This window comes from Salvelinus fontinalis, chromosome 31 (assembly GCF_029448725.1).
Source record: "Salvelinus fontinalis isolate EN_2023a chromosome 31, ASM2944872v1, whole genome shotgun sequence".
Taxonomy (NCBI): Eukaryota; Metazoa; Chordata; class Actinopteri; order Salmoniformes; family Salmonidae; genus Salvelinus; species Salvelinus fontinalis.
This window is the reverse complement of record NC_074695.1, coordinates 48,784,188-48,805,640: the sequence shown is the minus strand read 5'-3', so window position 1 is coordinate 48,805,640 and position 21,453 is coordinate 48,784,188. Positions and strand designations below refer to the sequence as shown.

The following is a 21,453-nucleotide window of genomic DNA, read 5'->3' as shown; positions in this document are numbered from 1 at the left end:
ATTATGACAGAAGTGAGTGCTATGGGGCGGAAGTCATTTAGTTCAGTTATCTTTGCCTTCTTGGGTACAGGAACAATGGTAGCCATCTTGAAGCATATGGAGACAACAGACTGGGATAGAGAGCGATTAAATATGTCTGTAAACACACCATGCTCTGAGGACGTGGCTAGGGATGCCATCAGGGCCAGCAGCCTTGCGAGGGTTAACATGTTTAAATGTTTTACTCACATCAGCCACTGAGAAGAAGGGGGGGGGGGCACAGTCTCTGTTAGCGAGCCGCGACGGTGGCACTGTATTATCCTCAAAGCGGGAAAATAAGGTGTTTAGTTTGCCTGGAAGCGCGACGTCTGTGTTTTTGTTTTTGTAGTCCGTGATTTCCTGTAGACCCTGCCACATACTTCTCGTGTCTGAGCCGTTGAATTGCGACTCCACCTTGTCCCTGTTCCGGCATTTCACTTGTTTGATTGCCTTGCGGAGGGAATAACTACTCTTTAATATTCAGCCATATCACCAGACCTCTTTCCATGGTTAAATGCGGTGGTTTGCGCTTTCAGTTGTTCGCGAATGCCGGCATCCATCCACAGTTTCTGGGTAGGGTAGGTTTTAACAGTCACAGTGGGTACGACACCTCCAATGTACTTATTTATAAATGAACTCACCGAGCCAGCGTATAGATCAATGTTGTTCTCTGAGGTTGACTGGAACCTGTTTGAGTTTCTGCCTATAAGCCGGGACTGGCAAGATGGCGTTGTGGTCGGATTTTCCGAAAGGAGGGCAGGGGAGGGCTTTGTATGCATCGCGGAAGTTGGAGTAGGAGTGGTCGAGAGTATTAGCCCTACGTGTCGTGCAATCAATACCCTGATAAAAATTTAGGTAACATTGATCTCAAATTTGCTTTGTTAAAATCCCCAGCTACAATAAATGCAGCCTCCGGGTATATAGTTTACAGTTTACAAAGAGTCGAGTGAAGTTCCTTGAGTGCCGTCTTGGTGTTCGCTTGATGGGGGGGGACGAGAATTCTCTTGGTAGATAGAATGGCCGACATTTGATTGTAAGGAATTCTAGGTCGGGTGGGCAGTAGGACTTGAGTTCCTGTGTGTTGTTATGATCACACCATGAGTTGTTAATTATGAAGCATACACCCCCGCCCTTCCTCTTCCCAGAGAGGTATTTATCTCTGTTGGCGTGATGCATGGAGAAGCCCAGTGGCTGGACCGATTCCGACAACATATCCCGAGAGAGCCATGTTTCTGTGAAACAGAGAATGTTACAATCTCTGATGTCTCTCTGGAAGGCAACCCTTGCTCGAATTTCGCCTACATTGTTGTCAAGAGACTGGACATTGGCGAGTAGTATACTCGGGAGCGAAGCCTGACCAGAAGCCTGACCCGTTTACGAAGCCTGACCAGAAGACCGCTTGTCTACCCCTTCTGCGTCACCGTTGTTTTCGGTCAGCTGCTGGGATTAGATCCATTTTCCTGGGTGGTGGTCCGAAGAGAGGATCTGCTTCGGGAAAGTCGTATTCCTGGTCGTAATGTTGGTAAATTGACATTGCTCTTATATCCAATGTCTTGTGTTTCACCTGTGTTCGATTTAGGGTAATTAAGGGTGTATTTTAATCTCGCCATACCCTCTGGGTTTTGTGCGGGATTGTTACGTTGGCTGTCATTTTGTTTGGGTTGCGTTTTCTGGTGTTCCGTTGAACAGGTGTTTTTTTCTGGACGGTGTCCGGTTGTTTTGAGGCTACTGTTCTAGTCCTGTTCCTGTTCTTTGGACTTGTATAATAAAACGCCTTTTTTCGAAGTTTGCTCTCTCCTGCGCCTGACTCCACACACACTTCTCCTTGGGAGATACTTGACACGTGTGGATTTTCTGGGTGAGGAAAGTGTTGGATTAGTGGCAGAATATTGGCTATATCAGGAAAAGTAGGTATTGTATTCTCTCATCATATTTCGTAGTGCAATTAAAATGTGTTTGTTTACATGGCCTTACATTAGATGTACTGTGTTAACTTATATTTACGTACTTCACATGTCACAAATACTGTTGAAATGACAACTGTGATATCTTTGAGTACATTTCGTCAAAAGTTTTGTTACTGGCCACGGTAAAACCCGACTAGCAAAGCAAAGAAAATGGAGGTGCCTGATGAGGAAGCTGGAGTGTGAGGAGAATCAAGAGCTTTGCCTGGACAGTTACTGGACCCATTTGTTGTCATTTTGGCCTCCATTTAATGAATTAACAGTGCCCCTGAAACAATCCCAGTCATGTAGAAAGCTTATGAATTTGCAAATTTCTTCTACTATTCAGATAGGTACTAGTTATTTAATGTTCTTCTATCTTTTTAGATGAATTTACAAAAAATGTTAAGTGGTCTAAGGTTGTGGAAGTGAAGTCAGCAGTTGAAAGTGTGGACGAAACATTGTGATAAGACATAGGAAATTACAGAGACAGCAGCTGTGATGAGGGTATGACACAGACTCATCTGGAAACAGATCAACAAACCCACTAAATCTGATCTGGTCTCTGTAACCCTTAGCCCTGACTGCCTTTTTGACCACAGTATATTGTATGCTATTTAGATGAGGGCTCTGAACTAAGCACAAAAGCAAAGGCCACAATGGAACCCTACTGCAAAAAGACAAAAAAAAACTAGAGGTATGATTGTAAACATTTATCTTCAACATTTCTAAACGCATCGTTGGTGTTAATCACAGCTCAAGCTTCAGTGGAGACTGTCACAGTTTAAGAAAATAACATACACAAACATGAAATATTGCATTTTAAATATCAGATTAAATTAAAGAGGACCCATTGCCTTTAATTCGATGTACACATACTTATGACCTAACAGCAAAATGGGTAGAGCTGGGCTTAAAAATAATCCATGCTTCCCTAGTGGAATCAGAACATGATTTTGTGCATATGTGTGTCACGGTTTGGGGTTTAGCTTGCTCAAAGCCTGATGAATTTCTAATGAGCTTATATGAACATATTCTTCATAAACATTGAAACACCTCACCAGTGATCACATATAACCTAAGGATCTTCACTATGAACTCACCAAAAGGGATTCACCTTGACATTAGATACAATTCTGAAAGTAATCAAATGATCATGAAATAATGGAAATGCACACTTATTTATTTTGATTGTCCATGATCAGGCGCAGTGGGTCCTCGAGGCAGAGGAAGGCGGGCACCATCAGCCAGAGACTGACAACACACTCGTCTTGTTCCAGGACAGAGAAGAGAGTGACTAAATGCCACCAATCGAGGAGTTTTTGTATGGAGGTCAATGAGAGAGTATTGAATTTGGTCAGCAAAAAAATGTAATTGCTTATTTACTACATGAGGTGAGGCTTATTTGAGGTTTAAGTTTTACGAATGTACTGATACAAGTAGACAAGGTTGGAATTCTGCCATTATCTACTGTAAGTGTCCTGTGTGTAGCTGGTGTAGAGAGTCAGGCGCAGGACAGCAGATATGAGTAATCAATGTACTTTACTCAAAAAGACAAATTTACAAAGTAACATCACGAGCCCACAAAGACGGACCGAATGACAAACAATCACTCACAAACACAACGTGGGGAACAGAGGGTTAAGTAATAAACAAGTAATTGGTTGAGTGAAGCCAGGTGTGTAAGACAAAGACAAAACAAATGGAAAATGAAAAGTGGATCGGCGGTGGCTAGAAAGCCGGTGAAGTCGGCCGCCGAACGCCGCCCAAACAAGGAGAGGGACCGACGTCGGCGGAAGTCGTGACATCTACCTGTCACAGTGGATAATGACTTGATCTCAAACTTTAAAGTGTGCAACTTCACAGCTTGCATTTTGTCTACTGTATGTGCTCACAGACAATGACAAACCCTCAACACCATTCTCAGATGGAGTGTACACAGCCGCCCAGCAAACAGCTCCCTCCCTGGCACCAGAGATTAAACTAATTCTGTCACGTTCTTTTAAGATCGAACCCAGAAGCAGACCAGGACAAGGAGCGTAGGAAGAAGGTGAGTATTTATTTACAATTAAATGTGAAAGGGTAGATATATCCAGATGGCGTAGCGGGCAGCGGTGGTGAATTGATGAGAGGAAATAGGTGAATCCAATGGAGTAGTTGAATCCTCTGTCAACCAGGCGGGAATGGAGTGAATGATCCAGGTGAGTAACTGAAGGCAAAACAAACGGAGGTAAGTTCAAGGCAAGCAATACGTAAACGAAAACAACAAAACAAATACTATCCAACTGGAGTCTGGTACTAAGGCACAACATACTGTTCATGGCTAACGATCCGGCAGGGAATGGAAGTCAGGTCAGAGCTTTTGAAGGGGAGAGATGATGATCAGGACAGGTGTGCAGATTACTGATGGGAAACAGGTGCGGGTGAACATCAATCTCCCAACGAGCTAATTCGCCCGGCAACCAGACAGGGTGCGTTCCAGGACACCTGAAACACACTCCAGGACAGACACACAGGCAAACCCAGACTCAGGAAGCGGGATTCGTGACAAATTCATGGTATTTTAACCTTTTATTTTAGGTTTATTTTAACCCGAAACATTTATTTTTTACTTCTCATCAATTACTGTATTTTTATTAATGTGACTCGCAACATTGAAAATGTGACTCTACATTCGCCTCCTTTCACGTGCCTTCCATATTTTCTTAAAGTTTGAGGACATGTATTTCCGTTGTTAAGGATAAGTTCGTTGTTAGATCCTTCGTAGGATGGCATCTTTAAATCTCCAAGCTGTTTCCAAGCTATTTCCGAAAACCATCGTTACTAATGTTGCACTTGAAAATGCTCTTTATTTACCGACTGCCTCTGTGTGTAGTGACCTTGTTGAACTGTTGAATGTGTTTTAACATTTGAAACAGTTGGGAACTTATGTCCAATTTGTAAGTCGCTCTGGATAAGAGCGTCTGCTAAATGACTTAAATGTAAATGTAAAATGTAGTGAATGGGGAGGCCTGAGTTTGAACATTTGAAACAGTTGGGAATTTTTGTAGTGAACTTAAGGAGCTGCTGTTTAGGGAGCTTGTGAAATGGAAAAGTATATTCCGGGTAGGTCTGCCTGAGTATAAGTAGGTGTTAGGCATTCTAGGCAGAGTTGCAAAGAAAAAGCCATATCTCAGACTGGCCAATAAAAAGAAAAGATTAAGATGGGCAAAAGAACACAGATACTGGACAGATGAACTCTGCCTAGAAGGCCAGCATCCCGGAGTCGCCTCTTCACTGTTGACTTTGAGACTGGTGTTTTGCGGGTACTATTTAATGAAGCTGCCAGTTGAAGACTTGTGAGGCGTCTGTTTCTCAAACTAGACACTCTAATGTACTTGTCCTCTTGCGCAGTTGTGCACCGGAGCCTCCCACTCCTCTTTCTATTCTGGTTAGAGACCATTGTTCTGTGAAGAGAGTAGTACACAGCGTTGTATGAGATCTTCTGTTTCTTGGCAATTTCTCGCATGTAATACCCTTCATTTCTCAGAATAAGAATAGACTGACGAGTTTCAGATGAAAGGTCTTTGTTTGGCACTATGGTGTAGAATGCTGAGCTGTAGTCAATGAATAGCGTTCTCACATAGGTGTTCCTTTTGTCCAGGTGGGAAAGGGCAGTGTGGAGTGCAATAGAGACTGCATCATCTGTGGATCTGTTGGGGCGGTATGCAAATTGGAGTGGGTCTGGGGTTTCTGGGATCACGGTGTTGATGTGAGCAATGACCAGGCTTTCAAAGCATTTCTGAGAATGGTGTGAACATGCATATTCCACACATTGGGCCCTATAACACCCAACTTCTCCTGGCTTTCCTAAATACACTTTTCCTTGCTCGAGACCTAATACCAGAACATGAAAGAGGTTTAGTTAGACCAGATTTGCCAAATTATGTAATTGTGTGCGATAATGTCAGCTTCCAATGATCCAACATTGTTAGAGAATGGTTTGCTGCGCATGAACGGATAACAATGGAGTTCCTTCCACTATACTCCCCATTCCTGAATCCAATAGAAGAGTTTTGTTCAGCATGGAGGTGGAAAGTATATGACTATCAGGCACAAGATCAGATGTCTCTGTTAGATGTCATGACTGCTGCTTGTGAGGACATCACAGAAGATCATTGCAGGGGATGGTTGCGCCACGTAAGGAGATTTTTCCCCCGGTGCATCGCAAGGGGAAACATCAGATGTGATTCTGACGAAAATCTCTGGCCAGACCAACAAGAGCGACAGGATGTCCACCAAGAAGATGGGAACTTGTAGTGTTACGTACTGTGAGGAGGTACAATTGATTGTTTTTTACAGAACTACCGCAGGTTTTTTCAATGTTGCGGGTTTCTTTTTTGTTGTTGCATAGATGTGATTTTGTAGCAAATTTTCTGTTCAAGATATATGACTTTACATGTAATAAATATGTAAAAATGGACATGCAAATGTGAATCTTCTGTTTACATGTAACACATTGCTATAAAAATAAATGTACTGTATACATACAAATGTGCATATCCTTTTTGTACTACAGTATTGTAAAGTATTGACTTTTCCCAGTAAACTTTGACCTACTAGTGAGATCGGTATCTAAACAGCTCAGTGTGATACACCATAGCATTCAGCGAGACACAACTGACATTCTGGTATAGTACAGTAAGCAGTCAGTGTCAACAAAAAAAGTAGAACAAAACTGAAATGTGTATATAACAAACATTTCCAGGGTTGACTGCCATGGTGAAAAAACATCTAACATTTTGACCAGTACGGCTCACACGATGACAAAAAAAGTTTTATTTTGGTGGCGTTTACTGACCATTTACTGACCTAACTAGGTTTTGAAGCACAAATTAAATATTTTGGGTGAGTTACTACATTTTGCAGACATGCAATAGAGTTGTGATGTCCCATAAAACAGTTGTGACAATTGCACTTATAGTTTAGAGAATGTTAATAAGACTGTTTCAAAAAATGAGCCTAAGCAATTGAGGAAAAACTGTAATTATTTATATATATATATTAACTTGTTTATACACTAGGGGGCACTATATGTTAGGGTCGATGGTCGCTGGGCAACTACAGTTGCCTGGCCCATTGTGACAGTATGCTGTTACAATACAAATGTTTAAGGCTATACAGTTATAGCAGAGCTAACATGTATAAAGTAGTTCTTCATCTATGTTATTTTTGGGTTTCATATTTATCATCATTGCTTGGTATGCTATTTCTCTGTCTCTGCAGAAAACCATACATCTAAGACAAGGATCACAGACAAATTCCAACAGAACTGTCAACTCAATCATGTTATCTAACACTAATGTACTGTGAGTCATTTAGAACAACACAAATGTCCCAACACAAAAAAACACATTTCCCTGACAGACGGACAAAATAATGGATGACTAGTTGATAGCATTGAGCCCTGGGCTGAAGTTTTGTAAGGGCTACTGTTTTAGAGAGTAGCACTCTATTAGACGACCATAAGAGTGTTTTAACCTTTCCAACTAGTGCTCCCAGTCTCTGGCAAGGTCTTTCAGAACATGCAGGGTTCTTCCCATTAATTTATGACAAGGTGGTGCTGATGTAAAGCATGGGGAGGGGGGAAGCTGGAGTAAATGCCATTTCTTGAAATGTAGAGCCTCAAATGATGTGTGCGTTTGTAAATTCACTCTGGCTATCTATTCCGATTTCAGAGCACTCTCGTCTGTGAGCGCAGAATAATTTGAGAATTTATGAACATGCAAAACCATATATGATCTGTCAGCTAAAAAATGTATTAAATTGTTGCCAGCTGCACAGTTACAGTCACCAACGCTCTAGATAACATGAAAACAGCCTAACCAGCTCTGCTAGGGTCAGTAAAATGTGATGTGATGTGATGTGTTCTCTAATTTGTGTCTGGAAGTAACTAGTAAGCTAGCCAACTTTAGCCGTTAGCTTGGGTGCTTCACTGCCGTTGTGAGGTCAGAGCGCTCAAATCTATCCTACTCCTCTGCCAGAGGGTCCAGTGCGCGTTCTGAACGCCCCGAGAGCAAAACGCTCAGAATTTACAAAGGGACAATCTGACAACGCTCGAAATTTACGAACGCCCAGAGCACACAAGAATTTATGGACATCCCCAATATAAAACAATGTAGCTAATATAAACTCAGCAATAAAAGAAACTTCCCTTTTTCAGGACCCTGTCTTTCAAAGATAATTCTTAGAAATCCAAATAACTTCACAGATCTTCATTGTAAAGTGTTTAAACACTGTTTCCCATGCTTGTTCAATGAACCATAAACAATTAATGAACATGCACCTGTGGAACGGTCGTTAAGACACTAACAGCTTACAGACGGTAGGCAATTAAGGTCACAGTTATGAAAACTTAGGACACTAAAGAGGCCTTTTTACAGACTCTGAAAAACACCAAAAGAAAGATGCCCAGGGTCCCTGCTCATCTGCATAAATGTGCCTTAGGCATGCTGCAAGGAGGCATGAGGACTGCAGATGTGGCCAGGGAAATAAATTGCAATGTCCATACTGTGAGATGCCTAAGACAGCGCTACAGGGAGACAGGACGGACAGCTGACCGTCCTCGCAGTGGCAGACCACGTGTAACAACACCTGCACAGGATCGGTACATCCGAACATCAGACCTGCGGGACAGGAACAGGATGGCAACAGCAACTGACCAAGTTACACCAGGAACGCACAATCCATTCCATCAGTGCTCAGACTGTCCGCAATAGGCTGAGAGAGACTGGGCTGAGGGCTTGTAGGCCTGTTGTAAGGCAGGTCCTCACCAGACATCACCGGCAACAACGTCGCCTATGGGCACAAACCCACCGTCGCTGGACCAGACAGGACTGGCAAAAAGTGCTCTTCACTGACGAGTCGCGGTTTTGTTTCACCAGGGGTGATGGTTGGATTCGCGTTTATCGTTGAAGGAATGAGCGTTACACCGAGGTCTGTACTCTGGAGTGGGATCGATTTGGAGGTGGAGGGTCCGTCATGGTCTGGGGCGAGGTGTCACAGCATCATCGGACTGAGCTTGTTGTCATTGCAGGCAATCTCAACGCTGTGCGTTACAGGGAAGACATCCTCCTCTCTCATGTGGTACCCTTCCTGCAGGTTCATCCTGACATGACCCTCCAGCATGACAATGCCACCAGCCATACTACTCGTTCTGTGCGTGATTTCCTGCAAGATAGGAATCCCATTGTGCACGTCTGGGACCTGTTGGATCAGAGGATGAGGGCTAGGGCCATTCCCCCCAGAAATATCCGGGAACTTGCAGGTGCCTTGGTGGAAGAGTGGGGTAACATCTCACAGCAAGGACTGGCAAATCTGGTGCAGTCCATGAGGAGGAGATGCACTGTAGTACTTAATGTAGCTGGTGTCATGAACCGGCTCAAAGCCCGTAACAAAAGGGAGACAACGTGGAGATAAGGAGTAACACAATATATATTTATTAAATAAAGTAACTAGGTATAATATACAATGATGTGTGTAATCAGTAATCAGTAGTGTAAGTGAGTGTTTTGCATGCTTGAATGTGATAGTGCAGGGTGTTGAAAGATGCTAAAGCAACCAACCAAAAAAACACCAAGAAACACAACCAACTCTATAAAGGTGTCTGCATGGAGAGAGTCTCCTCCATGAATGGGGAAGTGGTGTATTTATCCTGGGACACACTGGGCTCAGGTGTTTCCCATGTAGCTGACAACCCTCCCAACTCCGCCCACCGGCATCCTAATAAGGAAACAAGAACAAAGAGAGAATACGGCAGACAGAGTGGGAGGGTCGTCACACTGGTGGCCACACCAGATACTGACTGTTACTTTTGATTTTGACCCCCCTTTTGTTCAGGGACACATTATTCCATTTCTGTTAGTCACATGTCTGTGGAACTTGTTCAGTTTATGTCTCAGTTGTTGAATCTTGTTATGTTCATACAAATATTTACACATATTAAGTTTGCTGAAAATAAACGCAGTTGACAGTTTCTTTTTTTTGCTGAGTCACTAGTTGCCTAATTGACAGTGTTTTATCCTGAAATAACTAGGCTAATTATTGACTCCAAACTGGATGTTGAGATAAAGGAGCGATAGTTTTAAAATTTCACATGGTGGCGAAGCAAAGAGAAAATGGTGGCCAGTGCTGCTATAGGATTCTTTGGGGAGAACACCAGTGGAGGCTCCTCAGAGAAGGAAGGGGAGACCAATCCTCCTCAGTGAATTTCATAAAAATAAAAATAGTGAAACATTCAAAAAGTTATCCTTTTTAGATAAAACTATACTAAATATATTCACTGATTATTGATTAAAACATAGCACTCTGTAGGGAGGCACCATGTCGTAGCCGGAGGACAACTAGCTTCCTCTGGATACATTGACTTCAATATTAAACCTTGGAGGATCATGGTTCTCACACCCTTCTATAGACTTACACACTAATTACGACAACTTCTGGAGGACATCCTCCAACCTATCAGAGCTCTTGCAGCATGAACTGACATGCCTAGTTAAATAAAGGTTAAATAAATAAAAACTGACATGTTGTCCACCCATCAAGTTGTCCACCCATCAAGGATCAGAGAATAAATATAGTACTGGAAGCATAAGCTACAGCTAGTTAGCACTGCAGTCCATAAGATGTGGTAAGTAGTTGACTCAAAGAGAGAGAAAGACAATAGTTGAACAGTTTTGAATAAATAAATGTATTCAAAAATGAAGGATTAGCAAAAGAGAGTGAAAGAAAGAGCAAGCTAAGAAGAGCCCTCACTGCTGCTCGATCAGCCTACTTTTCCAACCTGATTGATGAGAATAAAAACAGTCCCACATTTATTTTGGATACTGTCAGAAAGCTAACTAAAATGCAGGATTCTGTAATGAGTCCTGTGTGTAGCTGGTGTAGAGAGTCAGGCGCAGGACAGCAGATACAAGTAAATAAACCTGCTTTACTCAAAAAAGACAAATATACAAAGTAACATCTAGAGCATACACAGACGGACCGAAATTACAATAAACAATCACTTACAAACCCCATGGGGGGAACAGAGGGTTAAATAATAAACAAGTGACTGTGAGATTGAAAACATGTGTGAAATACACAGACAAAACAAATGGAAAAATGAAAAGTGGAACGCCGCCCGAACAAGGAGAAGGACCGACTTGACACATTCCCCAATAGAGGATGGCCTTCACTTCAGCAGTGATGAATTCATTAATTTCTTCGAAAATATCATGATCATTAGAAAGCAAATTATGGACTCCTCCTTGAATCTGTATATTTCTCCAAAACTCAGTTGTCCTGAATCTGCACAGAACTGCCAGGACCTAAGATCAATGGAGACACTCAAGTTTTTTAATCCTGTATCTCTCAAAACAGACACGAAAATTGTCAGGGCTTATCTGTCGAAAAGATATCAGTTCGTCTCTGTGGATGGTTTGTCCTCTGACAAATCAATTGTATGCTTCGGTGATCGCCAAGGTTCCGTTTTAGGAATATCACTATATACAATGCATTTGAAAAGTATTCAGAACACTTGATTTTTCCCAATTTTATTACGTTACAGCTACACACAATGCCACATAATGGCAAAGCAATTTTATTTTTTTTACAGATTCTTGCTGATTTATTGAAAATAAAAAACAGAAACACCTTATTTACATAAGTATTCAGACCCTTTGTAATGAGACTCAAAATTGATCTCAGGTGCATCCTGTTTCCATTGATCATCCTTGAGATGTTTCTACAACTTAATTGGAGTCCACCTGTGGTAAAATCAATTGATTGGACATGATTTGGAAAGGCACACACCTGTCTATATAAGGTCCCAGAGTTGACAGTGCATGTCAGAGCAAAAACCAAGCCATGAGGTCGAAGGATTTCTCCGTAGAGCCCAGAGACAGGATTTTATTTTTGTATTTGTATTTATTATTGATCCCCATTACCTGCTGCCAAAGCAGCAGCTACTCTTCCTGGGGTCCAGCAAAATTAACCTGTTTGGGATAGGGGGAAGCATTTTCACATTCGGATGAAAAGCGTGCCCAGAGTAAACCTCCTGCTACTCAGGCCCAGAAGCTAATATATGCGTATTATTAGTAGTACTGGATAGAAAACACTCTGAAGATTCTAAAACTGTTTGAATGATGTCTGTGAGTATAACAAAACTCATATGGCAGGCAAAAATCTGAGAAAAATCCAACCAGGAAGTGGGAAATCTGAGGTTTGTAGTTTTTCAACTCATTGCCTATTGAATATACAGTGTCTACGGGGTCACATTGCACTTCCTAAGGCTTCCACTAGATGTCAACAGTCTTTAGAACGTTGTTTAAGGCTTCTACTGTGAAGTGGGGGTGAATGAGAGCTGATTAAACCAGAGGTCTGCCAGAGTGGCATGAGCTGATCACGTGCGCACACGTGAGAGCGACCTGCGTTCCATTGCAATTCTAAAGACAAAGGAATTCTCCGGTTGGAACATTATTGAAGATTTATGTTAAAAACATCCTAAAACTTCCTCTATACATCGTTTGACATGTTTCTACGAACTGTAATATAACCTTTTGAACTTTTCGTCTGAACTTTCGCCTGGACTTGCCCGTGCCTCATGAGTTTGGATTTGTTTACAAAACGCGCTAACAAAAGAAAGTATTTGGATATAAATTATGGACTTTTTCGAACAAAACAAAAATGTATTGTGCAACTGGAATTCCTGGGAGTGCATTCTGATGAAGATCATCAAAGGTAAGTGAATATTTATAACGTTATTTCTGACTTTTACTGACTCCACAACATGGCGGGTATCTGCATGGCTTGTTTTTGTGTCTGAGCGCCGTACTCAGATTATTGCATGGTTTGCTTTTTCTGTTAAGCTTTTTTGAAATCTGACACAGCGGTTGCATTAAGGAGAAGTTTATCTATAATTCTGTGCATAATACTTGTATCTTGTATCAAAGTTTATTATGAGTATTTCTGTAAATTGATGTGGCTCTCTGAAAATTCGCCGGATGTTTTCGAGGCACAACATTACTGACTATAAAGCGCCAATGTAAACTGAGATTTTTGGATATAAATATTTACTTTATCGAACAAAACATACACGTATTCTGTAACATGAAGTCCTATGAGTGCCATCTGATGAAGATCATCAAAGGTTAGTGATCAATTTTATCTCTATTTCTGCTTTATCTCTATTTCTGTCACGTTCCTGACCTATTTCTGTTAGTTTGTTATATGTGTTAGTTGGTCAGGACGTGAGTTTGGGTGGGCATTCTATGTTTTCTGTTTCTGTGTTGGTTTTGGGTTGCCTGGTATGGCTCTTAATTAGAGGCAGGTGTTTTGCGTTCCTCTAATTAAGAGTCATATTTAGGTAGGCGTTGTCACAGTGTTCTTGGTGGGTGATTGTCTTCCGTGTCTGTGTCTATACACCACGCGGGACTGTTTACGGTTTGTTCGGTTTGTGTAGTCTATGTTACCTATTCGTGCGTTCTTCTTGTTTTTATGTAAGTTCGTCGTTTAGGTCTGTCCACACCGTTTGTTGTTTTTGTTAGTTTATAAAGTTCGTGTTTTCGTTAAATAAATATGTCTTTTCACTACGCTGCGCCTTGGTTCCCTCAATACTCCTCCTCTTCCGAAGATGAAGAGGAGGAGGAATGCCGTTACAGAATCACCCACCAAGAATCCAGAACCAAGCAGCGTAATTTGGAGCAACGGGGAAGTATACAGGACTTGTGGAGTTGGGAGCAAATATTTAACGGAGAAGGACCATGGGCTAAAGTGAATCACTGTCCATGGGAACAGCTGGAGGCAGCTCGGAGAGTGGAGGAAAAGAGAGAGAGGAACCGGAGTTATGAGGGAACGCGTCTTGCACGGAAGCCAAAAAAGCCTGTGAGTAACACCCAAAAATTTCTTGGGGGGGGGCCAAGAGGTAGTGGGCCAAGGGCAGGTAGGAGACCTGCGCCCACTTCCCAGGCTTACCGTGGAGAGCGGGAGTACGGGCAGGCGCCGTGTTACGCAGTAGAGCGCACGGTGTCTCCTGTACGAGTGCATAGCCCAGTGCGGGTTATTCCACCTCCCCGCACTGGTAGGGCTAGATTGGGTATTGAGCCAGGTGTCATGAGGCCGGCTCAACGCGTCTGGTCTCCAGTGCGTCTCCTCGGGCCGACATACATGGCACCTGCCTTACGCATGGTTTCCCCGGTTCGCCTACATAGGCCGGTGCGGGTTATTCCACCTCCCCGCACTGGTCGGACGACCGGGAGCATTCAACCAGGTAAGGTTGGGCAGGCTCAATGCTCAAGAGAGCCAGTACGCCTCCACGGTCCGGCCACCTCCCCGCCCCAGCCTAGTACCTACAGTGCCTACATTACGCACTAGGCTACCAGTGCGTCTCCTGAGCCCTGTTCCTCCTCCACGCACTCTCCCTGTAGTGCGTGTATCCAGTTCGGTGCCTCCAGTTCCGGCACCACGCACTAAGCCTCCTGTGCCTCTCCAGAGCCCTGTACACACTGTTTCTTCTCCCCCTACTAATCCTGATGTGCTTGTCCTCAGCCCGGTGTCACCAGTGCCGGTACCATGCACCAGGTATAGAGTGGGCTTTGAGAGTCCAGTGTGCCCTGTCCCTGCTCCTCGCACTAGTATGAAGGTGCGTGTCCTTAGCCCGGTGCCTCCAGTTCCGGCACCACGCACCAGGTCTACAGTGCGCCTTATCCGGCCAGAGCCATCCGTCTCCCCAGCGCCATCTGAGCCATCCGTCTCCCCAGCACCATCTGAGCCATCCGTCTCCCCAGCGCCATCTGAGCCATCCGTCTGCAATGAGCCTGCAAAGCCGCCCGTCTGCCATGAGCCTGCAAAGCCGCCCGTCTGCCATGAGCCTACAGAGCCGTCCGCCAGACAGGAGCCGCTAGAGCCGCCCGCCAGACAGGAGCCGCTAGAGCCGTCCGTCAGACAGGATCTGCCAGAGCCGCCAACCAGACAGGATCTGCCAGAGCCGCCAACCAGACAGGATCTGCCAGAGCCGCCAACCAGACAGGATCTGCCAGAGCCGCCAGCCAGACAGGATCTGCCAGAGCCGCCAGCGAGCCATGAGCGGCCAGAGCCGTCAGAGAGCCATGAGCGTCCAGAGCCGTCAGCCTGCCATGAGCGTCGAGAGCCGTCAGCCTGCCATGAGCGTCGAGAGCCGTCAGCCAGCCATGAGCGTCGAGAGCCGTCAGCCAGGCATGAGCGTCGAGAGCCGTCAGCCAGGCATGAGCGTCGAGAGCCGTCAGCCAGCCATGAGCGTCGAGAGCCGTCAGCCTGCCATGAGCGTCGAGAGCCGTCAGCCTGCCATGAGCGTCGAGAGCCGTCAGCCAGCCATGAGCATCGAGAGCCGTCAGCCAGCCATGAGCGTCGAGAGCCGTCAGCCTGCCATGAGCGTCCAGATTCGTCAGTCAGCCATGAGCTGCCCTTCAGCCAGAAACGGCTATATACCCAGAACTGTCCATCAGTCCAGAGCTGTCTCTCTGTCCGGAGCTGCCTTTCAGTCTGGAGTTGCCCCTCTATCATGATCTCCCTCTCTATCTTGATCTACCTCTATATTCTGATCTATCCCTCTGGCTTGATCTATCTCTCTGTCCCGGTGCTGTCCCTATCATTGATGTTACTAAGAAGATTTTGTGGGGGTAAAAGGAGGGTGGACATTCTTAGGGGGAGATGGAGGCTAGGATGGATTATGGTGGGGTGGGGACCTCGCCCGGAGCCTGAGCCACCACCGTGGTCAGATGCCCACCCAAACCCTCCCCTAGATTTTGTGCTGGTGCGCCCAGAGTTCGCACCTTATGGGGGGGGGTTATGTCACGTTCCTGACCTATTTCTGTTAGTTTGTTATATGTGTTAGTTGATCAGGACGTGAGTTTGGGTGGGCATTCTATGTTTTCTGTTTCTGTGTTGGTTTTGGGTTGCCTGGTATGGCTCTTAATTAGAGGCAGGTGTTTTGCGTTCCTCTAATTAAGAGTCATATTTAGGTAGGCGTTGTCACAGTGTTCGTTGTGGGTGATTGTCTTCCGTGTCTGTGTATATGTTTGCACCATACGGGACTGTTTACGGTTTGTTCGGTTTATGTAGTCTGTTCCCTATTCGTGCGTTCTTCTTGTTTTATGTAAGTTCGTCGTCTAGGTCTGTCTACACCGTTTGTTGTTTTGTTAGTTTAGTTAAGTTCGTGTTTTGTTAAATAAATATGTGTTCAAACTCCACTGCGCCTTGGTTCGATCAATACTCCTCCTTTTCGGGCGAAGAGGAGGAGGACCGCCGTTACAGTTTCAAACGGCTCATGGTTCTCACCCCCTTCCATAGACTTACAAAGTAATTATGACAACTTCCGGAGGACGTTCTCCAACCTAGCAGGGATCTTGCAGCATGAACTGACATGCTGTCCACCCAATCAAAGGATCAGTGAATTCATCTAGTACTGAAAGCATTATCTACAACTAGCTAGCGCCGCAGTGCATAAAATGTAGTGAGTAGTTGGCTCAAAGAGAGAGAAATAAAATAGTTCAACAGTTTTGAACAAATTAATTTCTTCCTAAATGATGGAGAAGCAAGAGAGAAATAGAGTTTTTTTCACTTTAAAAAAAAAAGTCACTTTCAGTTTAATTTACTTAGCTAGCAAATGCAGCTAGCTAGTTAAGCCTACTGAATCACCCTGCTCAAACAGAGGGATGCTATGTTAGCTAGCTAGCTATTACTATCCAATACAACACTGGATTTCTTCCAAGTCAAGGTAAGCTTTTGGTTTGACTAATTTATTGCCACCCGGGGCCCACCTGTGAAACTGCTTACTGACTACACTGTAACGTTACTGCATGATTGTAGCTCGTTTACTAAGTTCTATTAGCTATGCTGACTCTGACATTACTTTAGCTAATATGGTGACAATGGTTTGGCATGGAATACAGCTGATGTGTTGTGCATTGAAGTCCAGAATCGAAGGGAAGAGGTGAAGGGAGGAGAGTGCATAACGTAGATGCCAGAAGTAATACAACGTGTCTGCTATGAAACCATGAACTGTGTTTATGCGTGATCAGTGGTGTATTCGTTCCCCCGATTCTGTTGAAAAACATTTCTAAAACAGAAGCAAATGGAACATAACGGGGATAAAGATACCTCAATTTGTTTAATAGAAACTCTCTTTTGCAACTGTCGGACTAATGATTACACCCATAATCATCTAGATGCAGGCAAAAGTGTGCAAGGCGGTATTGATTGTCACTGTCTGAGTCTCTCGACCTGTGTGCACCTACGTTGAAAACGTTCATTCATAGGCTAGGTTGTAGCAACCTCACGATGGGTATAGGGAACATTTGAAAATCATATAGTAGCCTAAAGCTAGCGCTGTTACATTTATCTGGGTGAATGGAATATGAATGACAGTCATCCAATATGCTGTAATAGAAATAAGGCCATGCTCATGAAAAAAAAAATTGTCCTCCCTCATCTTAAACGGCACTGACCGCCACTGATATATAAACAGTGCCTTCGGAAAGTATTCAGACCACTTTATTTTTTCTACATTTTGTTACGTTACAGCCTTATTTTAAAATTAATTCAATTTTTTGTTTTTTCCCCTCATCAATCACTGATGACAAAGAAAAAACGTTTTTTTTTTAGAAATCTTTGCTAATTTATAAAAAAAAAATTATATCACATTTACATAAGTATTCAGACCCTTTACTCAGTACTTTGTTGAAGCACCTTTGGCAGCAATTACACCATCGAGTCTTCTTGAGTATGACGCTACAAGCTTGGCACACCTGTATTTGGGGAGTATCTCCCATTCTTCTCTGCAGATCCTCTCAAGCTCTCTCAGGTTGGATGGGGAGCATTGATGCACAGCTATTTTCAGGTCTCTCCAGAGACGTTAGATCGGGTTGAAGTCAGGGCTCTGGCTGGGCCACTCAATGAATTTCAGAGACTTGTCCCGAAGCCACTCCTGCGTTGTCTTGGCTGTGTGCTTAGGACTGTTGTCCTGTTGGAAGGTGAACCTTTGCCCCAGTCTGAGGTCCTAAGCGCTCTGGAGCAGGTTTTCATCAAGGATCTCTCTTTACTTTGCTCCGTTCATCTTTCCCTTGATCCTGACTAGTCTCCCAGTCCCTGCTGCTGAAAAACATCCCCACACCATGATGCTGCCACCACCATGATTCTCCCATCTCCACAGAGGACCTCTTGAGCTCTGTCAGAGTGACCATTGGGTTCTTGGTCACTTCCCTGACCAAGACCCTTCACCCCTGATTGCTCAGTTAGGCCAAGCGGCCAGCTCTTGGAAGAGTCTTCGTGGATACAAACTTCTTCCATTTAAGAATGATGGACACGTGTGCCTTTCCAAATCATGTCCAATCAATTTAATTTACCACAGTTAGAAACATCTCAAGGATGATCAATGGAAACAGGATGCACCTGAGCTCAATTTTGAGTCTCATAGCAAATAGACTGAATACTTATTTAAATAAGGTATTTCTGTTTTATACCTTATTTAAATAAGGTATTTCTATCTATCTATCTATCTATCTATCTATCTATCTATCTATCTATCTATCTATCTATCTATCTATCTATCTATAGTTAGTCGATTTAGATTAGTTGATCCGCTAATAGTATACACGTCTCAGGGAAAAAAATATAATATTTGAAAGTATTTTAAATACTTCTCAGAAAAAGCAATAGAAATAAGAGATCACATACTATTTCACTGTCCATTCACTTTTAATAGGAAAATAATCTAAGTTTTATAATTAGAGTTGCAAAGGGAGGGTATGATGAACATGTCATCTTCAGATTGCAAAGATATACATATGCTTATACATAGTACAGACCTGAGATGGCACATGCTTCTTCTCTGTCCGAAGAATAACATTGTGCGCATGCAGTAGAAAAACTCAGAACATCCCCCTCTACTGGTAGCATATTTGTCTTTTGAATATAGTGTTTAATATAGCTAGTGTTGTTGTATATTGTGTAGTTTTTAAGCTGTGGTTAACATTTAGTTTTAACAAATTGTGCAGTTAACACATTTCTATTGTTTTACAAATAGGTCGTTTTAACAAATTGTGTATTTGTTACAGTAATTTAATTGTGCAAGTTAAAGTTAGATACCAAATTGTGTTGGCTAGGGTTGTGAAGTTGAAGTGAAGTTTACATTAGCTAGCTAACAAATAGTGCAACTAAATGTTACTGTTAGTCTAGAGTAGTTAGCTAGCTAACGTTAGCTGGTTAGCACCACCAGCTAGGCCGAATCACTAGCATAATTTCTGTATAAAGAACCACAGGTATGCTAACCCCAACTGTACGCAAACGTTAGCTCAACTAGTTAGCTACTAGATAGCTCCTAGGTAGCTAACGTATGCTGCTAGTTTACACTCACTAAATGTTAAGTTCTCAACAGAAAATATAAGGTCTCAGAGCTAGCTAACGTTAGCTACATATTTTGTATTTAGCGCGGGAAAGAGTCAGTGGACTTCTGACCCAGCTACCCCTTTTCACACCGCTGGTAAAGTGTTTGTCGCTGGTGTTGTTGGCAGAATTCCATAACGAGTCATTGCTCGTTGTCCATTCATGTCACGTTCAAAACACCTCGGAAATCTCCATCTTCCGTGCGTTCAAGTCAACTAGGAAATTGTGAAAAAAAATAGACTGGGAAAATTGTGTTGAATTTAGTATTAATAAAATGTTGAACCTTTATTTAACCAGGTAAAGCCCATTGAGACACAGAGTCTCTTTTTCAAGGGAGACCTGGCCAAGAAGGCAGCAACAAAAATACAACACTTTCACGATTTAATTTCAAATGTCAAATGTGTAGCCTACAGTTAAAAAAGAAAATGTTTCCCCTCTATAAAAATGGGCCATATTTTATTTATTTATTTGAGATTTTGCAGGATGAAATCTCTTGAGATGCACCATCTCGTTATCAAGAGGTTCCAAATTGTCACGCCCTGGCCTTAGTTATCTTTGTTTTCTGTATTATTTTAGTTAGGTCGGGGTGTGACAGGGGGCATGTTTGTGTGTATTTGTCTCGTCTAGGGTGGTTGTATTGCATTAGGGGGTTTTGGTAGAGTTTATGGGGTTGTGTTCAGTGTACGTGTCTAGGTATGTCTATGGTTGCCTGAGTGGTTCTCAATCAGAGACAGGTGTCTTTCATTGTCTCTGATTGGGAGCCATATTTAAGGCAGCCATAGGCATTAGGCTGTTGTGGGTAATTGTCTATGTCTATGTTGCATTTGTGCAAGTAGTTTGTATTAGTTTGTCAGTGTTCTTCAGTTGTCGTCTTCGTTATATTAAAAGAAGATGTATTCATATCACGCTGCGCCTTGGTCCACTCATTCACCTAACGACGATCGTGACACAAATGAAAAATCGAAAAATAAACAAACAAGGCTACCTATACAAATATGGCAACTACTGTCTAATTATAATAACAAATAAATAACAATAATTAACAACAAAAACTTACATTAACAGCAAAAATATACAACTCTGGTACTCGACCAATGGTTGCCATCGTCACAGTACATGTTTCAGTTTCCTCATTCCTTGTAGGTCCTGTTGGTTAAGGGCTTGTAAGTTAGCATTTCACGGTAAGGTCTACACGTGTTATATTCGGCACATATGACAAATAAAGAATGACTTGATCTGATTTGTATTCCTTCATTTTCAGAATTTTCATCTAATCCTTCACTTTATCCATTTCAGAAGTTTCTGAAATGTATCATTCTCTGCACATTTGTAATAATGTACACACTGTGTTACGTTTCCTCTTTCGTCTTTTTAATTTTTACAATATTTCTCTGCTGAGATCGCCTATTTTCAATGGGTTCAATGAAAGTTCTTACTTTATCTACCAGCGGGCAGTGTCGCTATTCTGGACTCCAATAGGCTTGCTACTTGGCAGCTCCTGGAACACTGTGCCTGCTAGCGCTTAGAATAAGCAGTCGTCTACTGGCGGAAAAAAAATAACTGACGATTTACATAATGATATTGAGTTTCATTACTCTCGCAACATTCTTCCCTTCAAGCAATGTTCATTTAAGAAGCTTAATCAACTCGTCGTCACAAGTGTAATATGTGTGTTGTGGAGAAAACTACCAGGCAGGAGACGAGTACAGTTAGTGCAGTTTAGTAAGAAACACTCGTGTCCCACAACCCCTGGCCCTTAAAAATGCCTTACAAGTATTGTATACCAAACAAATTTAAGGAAGTGCACTTTAAAATTTGACAGATATATCCATGTAATTATATGTTGTCCAAATTTGTGGCTATTGATGCGTTTTCTGCGTTTTCTGTGAAAAGAATGTGAAAATCTGACTCATTTGTTCTATGAATATAGATCTGTGATGGAATTTTGGGATAACCTTGCAGAATAATTATTTTCCATTTTGAACACTACCCATGTTTTTGACATGAAGGATATAATATGTTATTATTGCAATGATAACAAGACCATTGAAAGGAT

At 42.8% G+C, this 21,453-nt stretch overlaps 1 long non-coding RNA gene across 1 annotated transcript; it reads right to left on the bottom strand.

Annotated features, from left to right (window-relative positions):
- Window positions 1-4,001: 4,001 nt before the first annotated feature.
- Window positions 4,002-4,504, bottom strand: LOC129830448 (uncharacterized). Its single transcript, XR_008755523.1, has 2 exons — window positions 4,276-4,504; window positions 4,002-4,170 (listed from the first exon to the last, which is right to left on the bottom strand). It is a non-coding gene; the product is annotated as an uncharacterized LOC129830448 (long non-coding RNA).
- Between the last annotated feature and the right edge of the window lie 16,949 nt (window positions 4,505-21,453).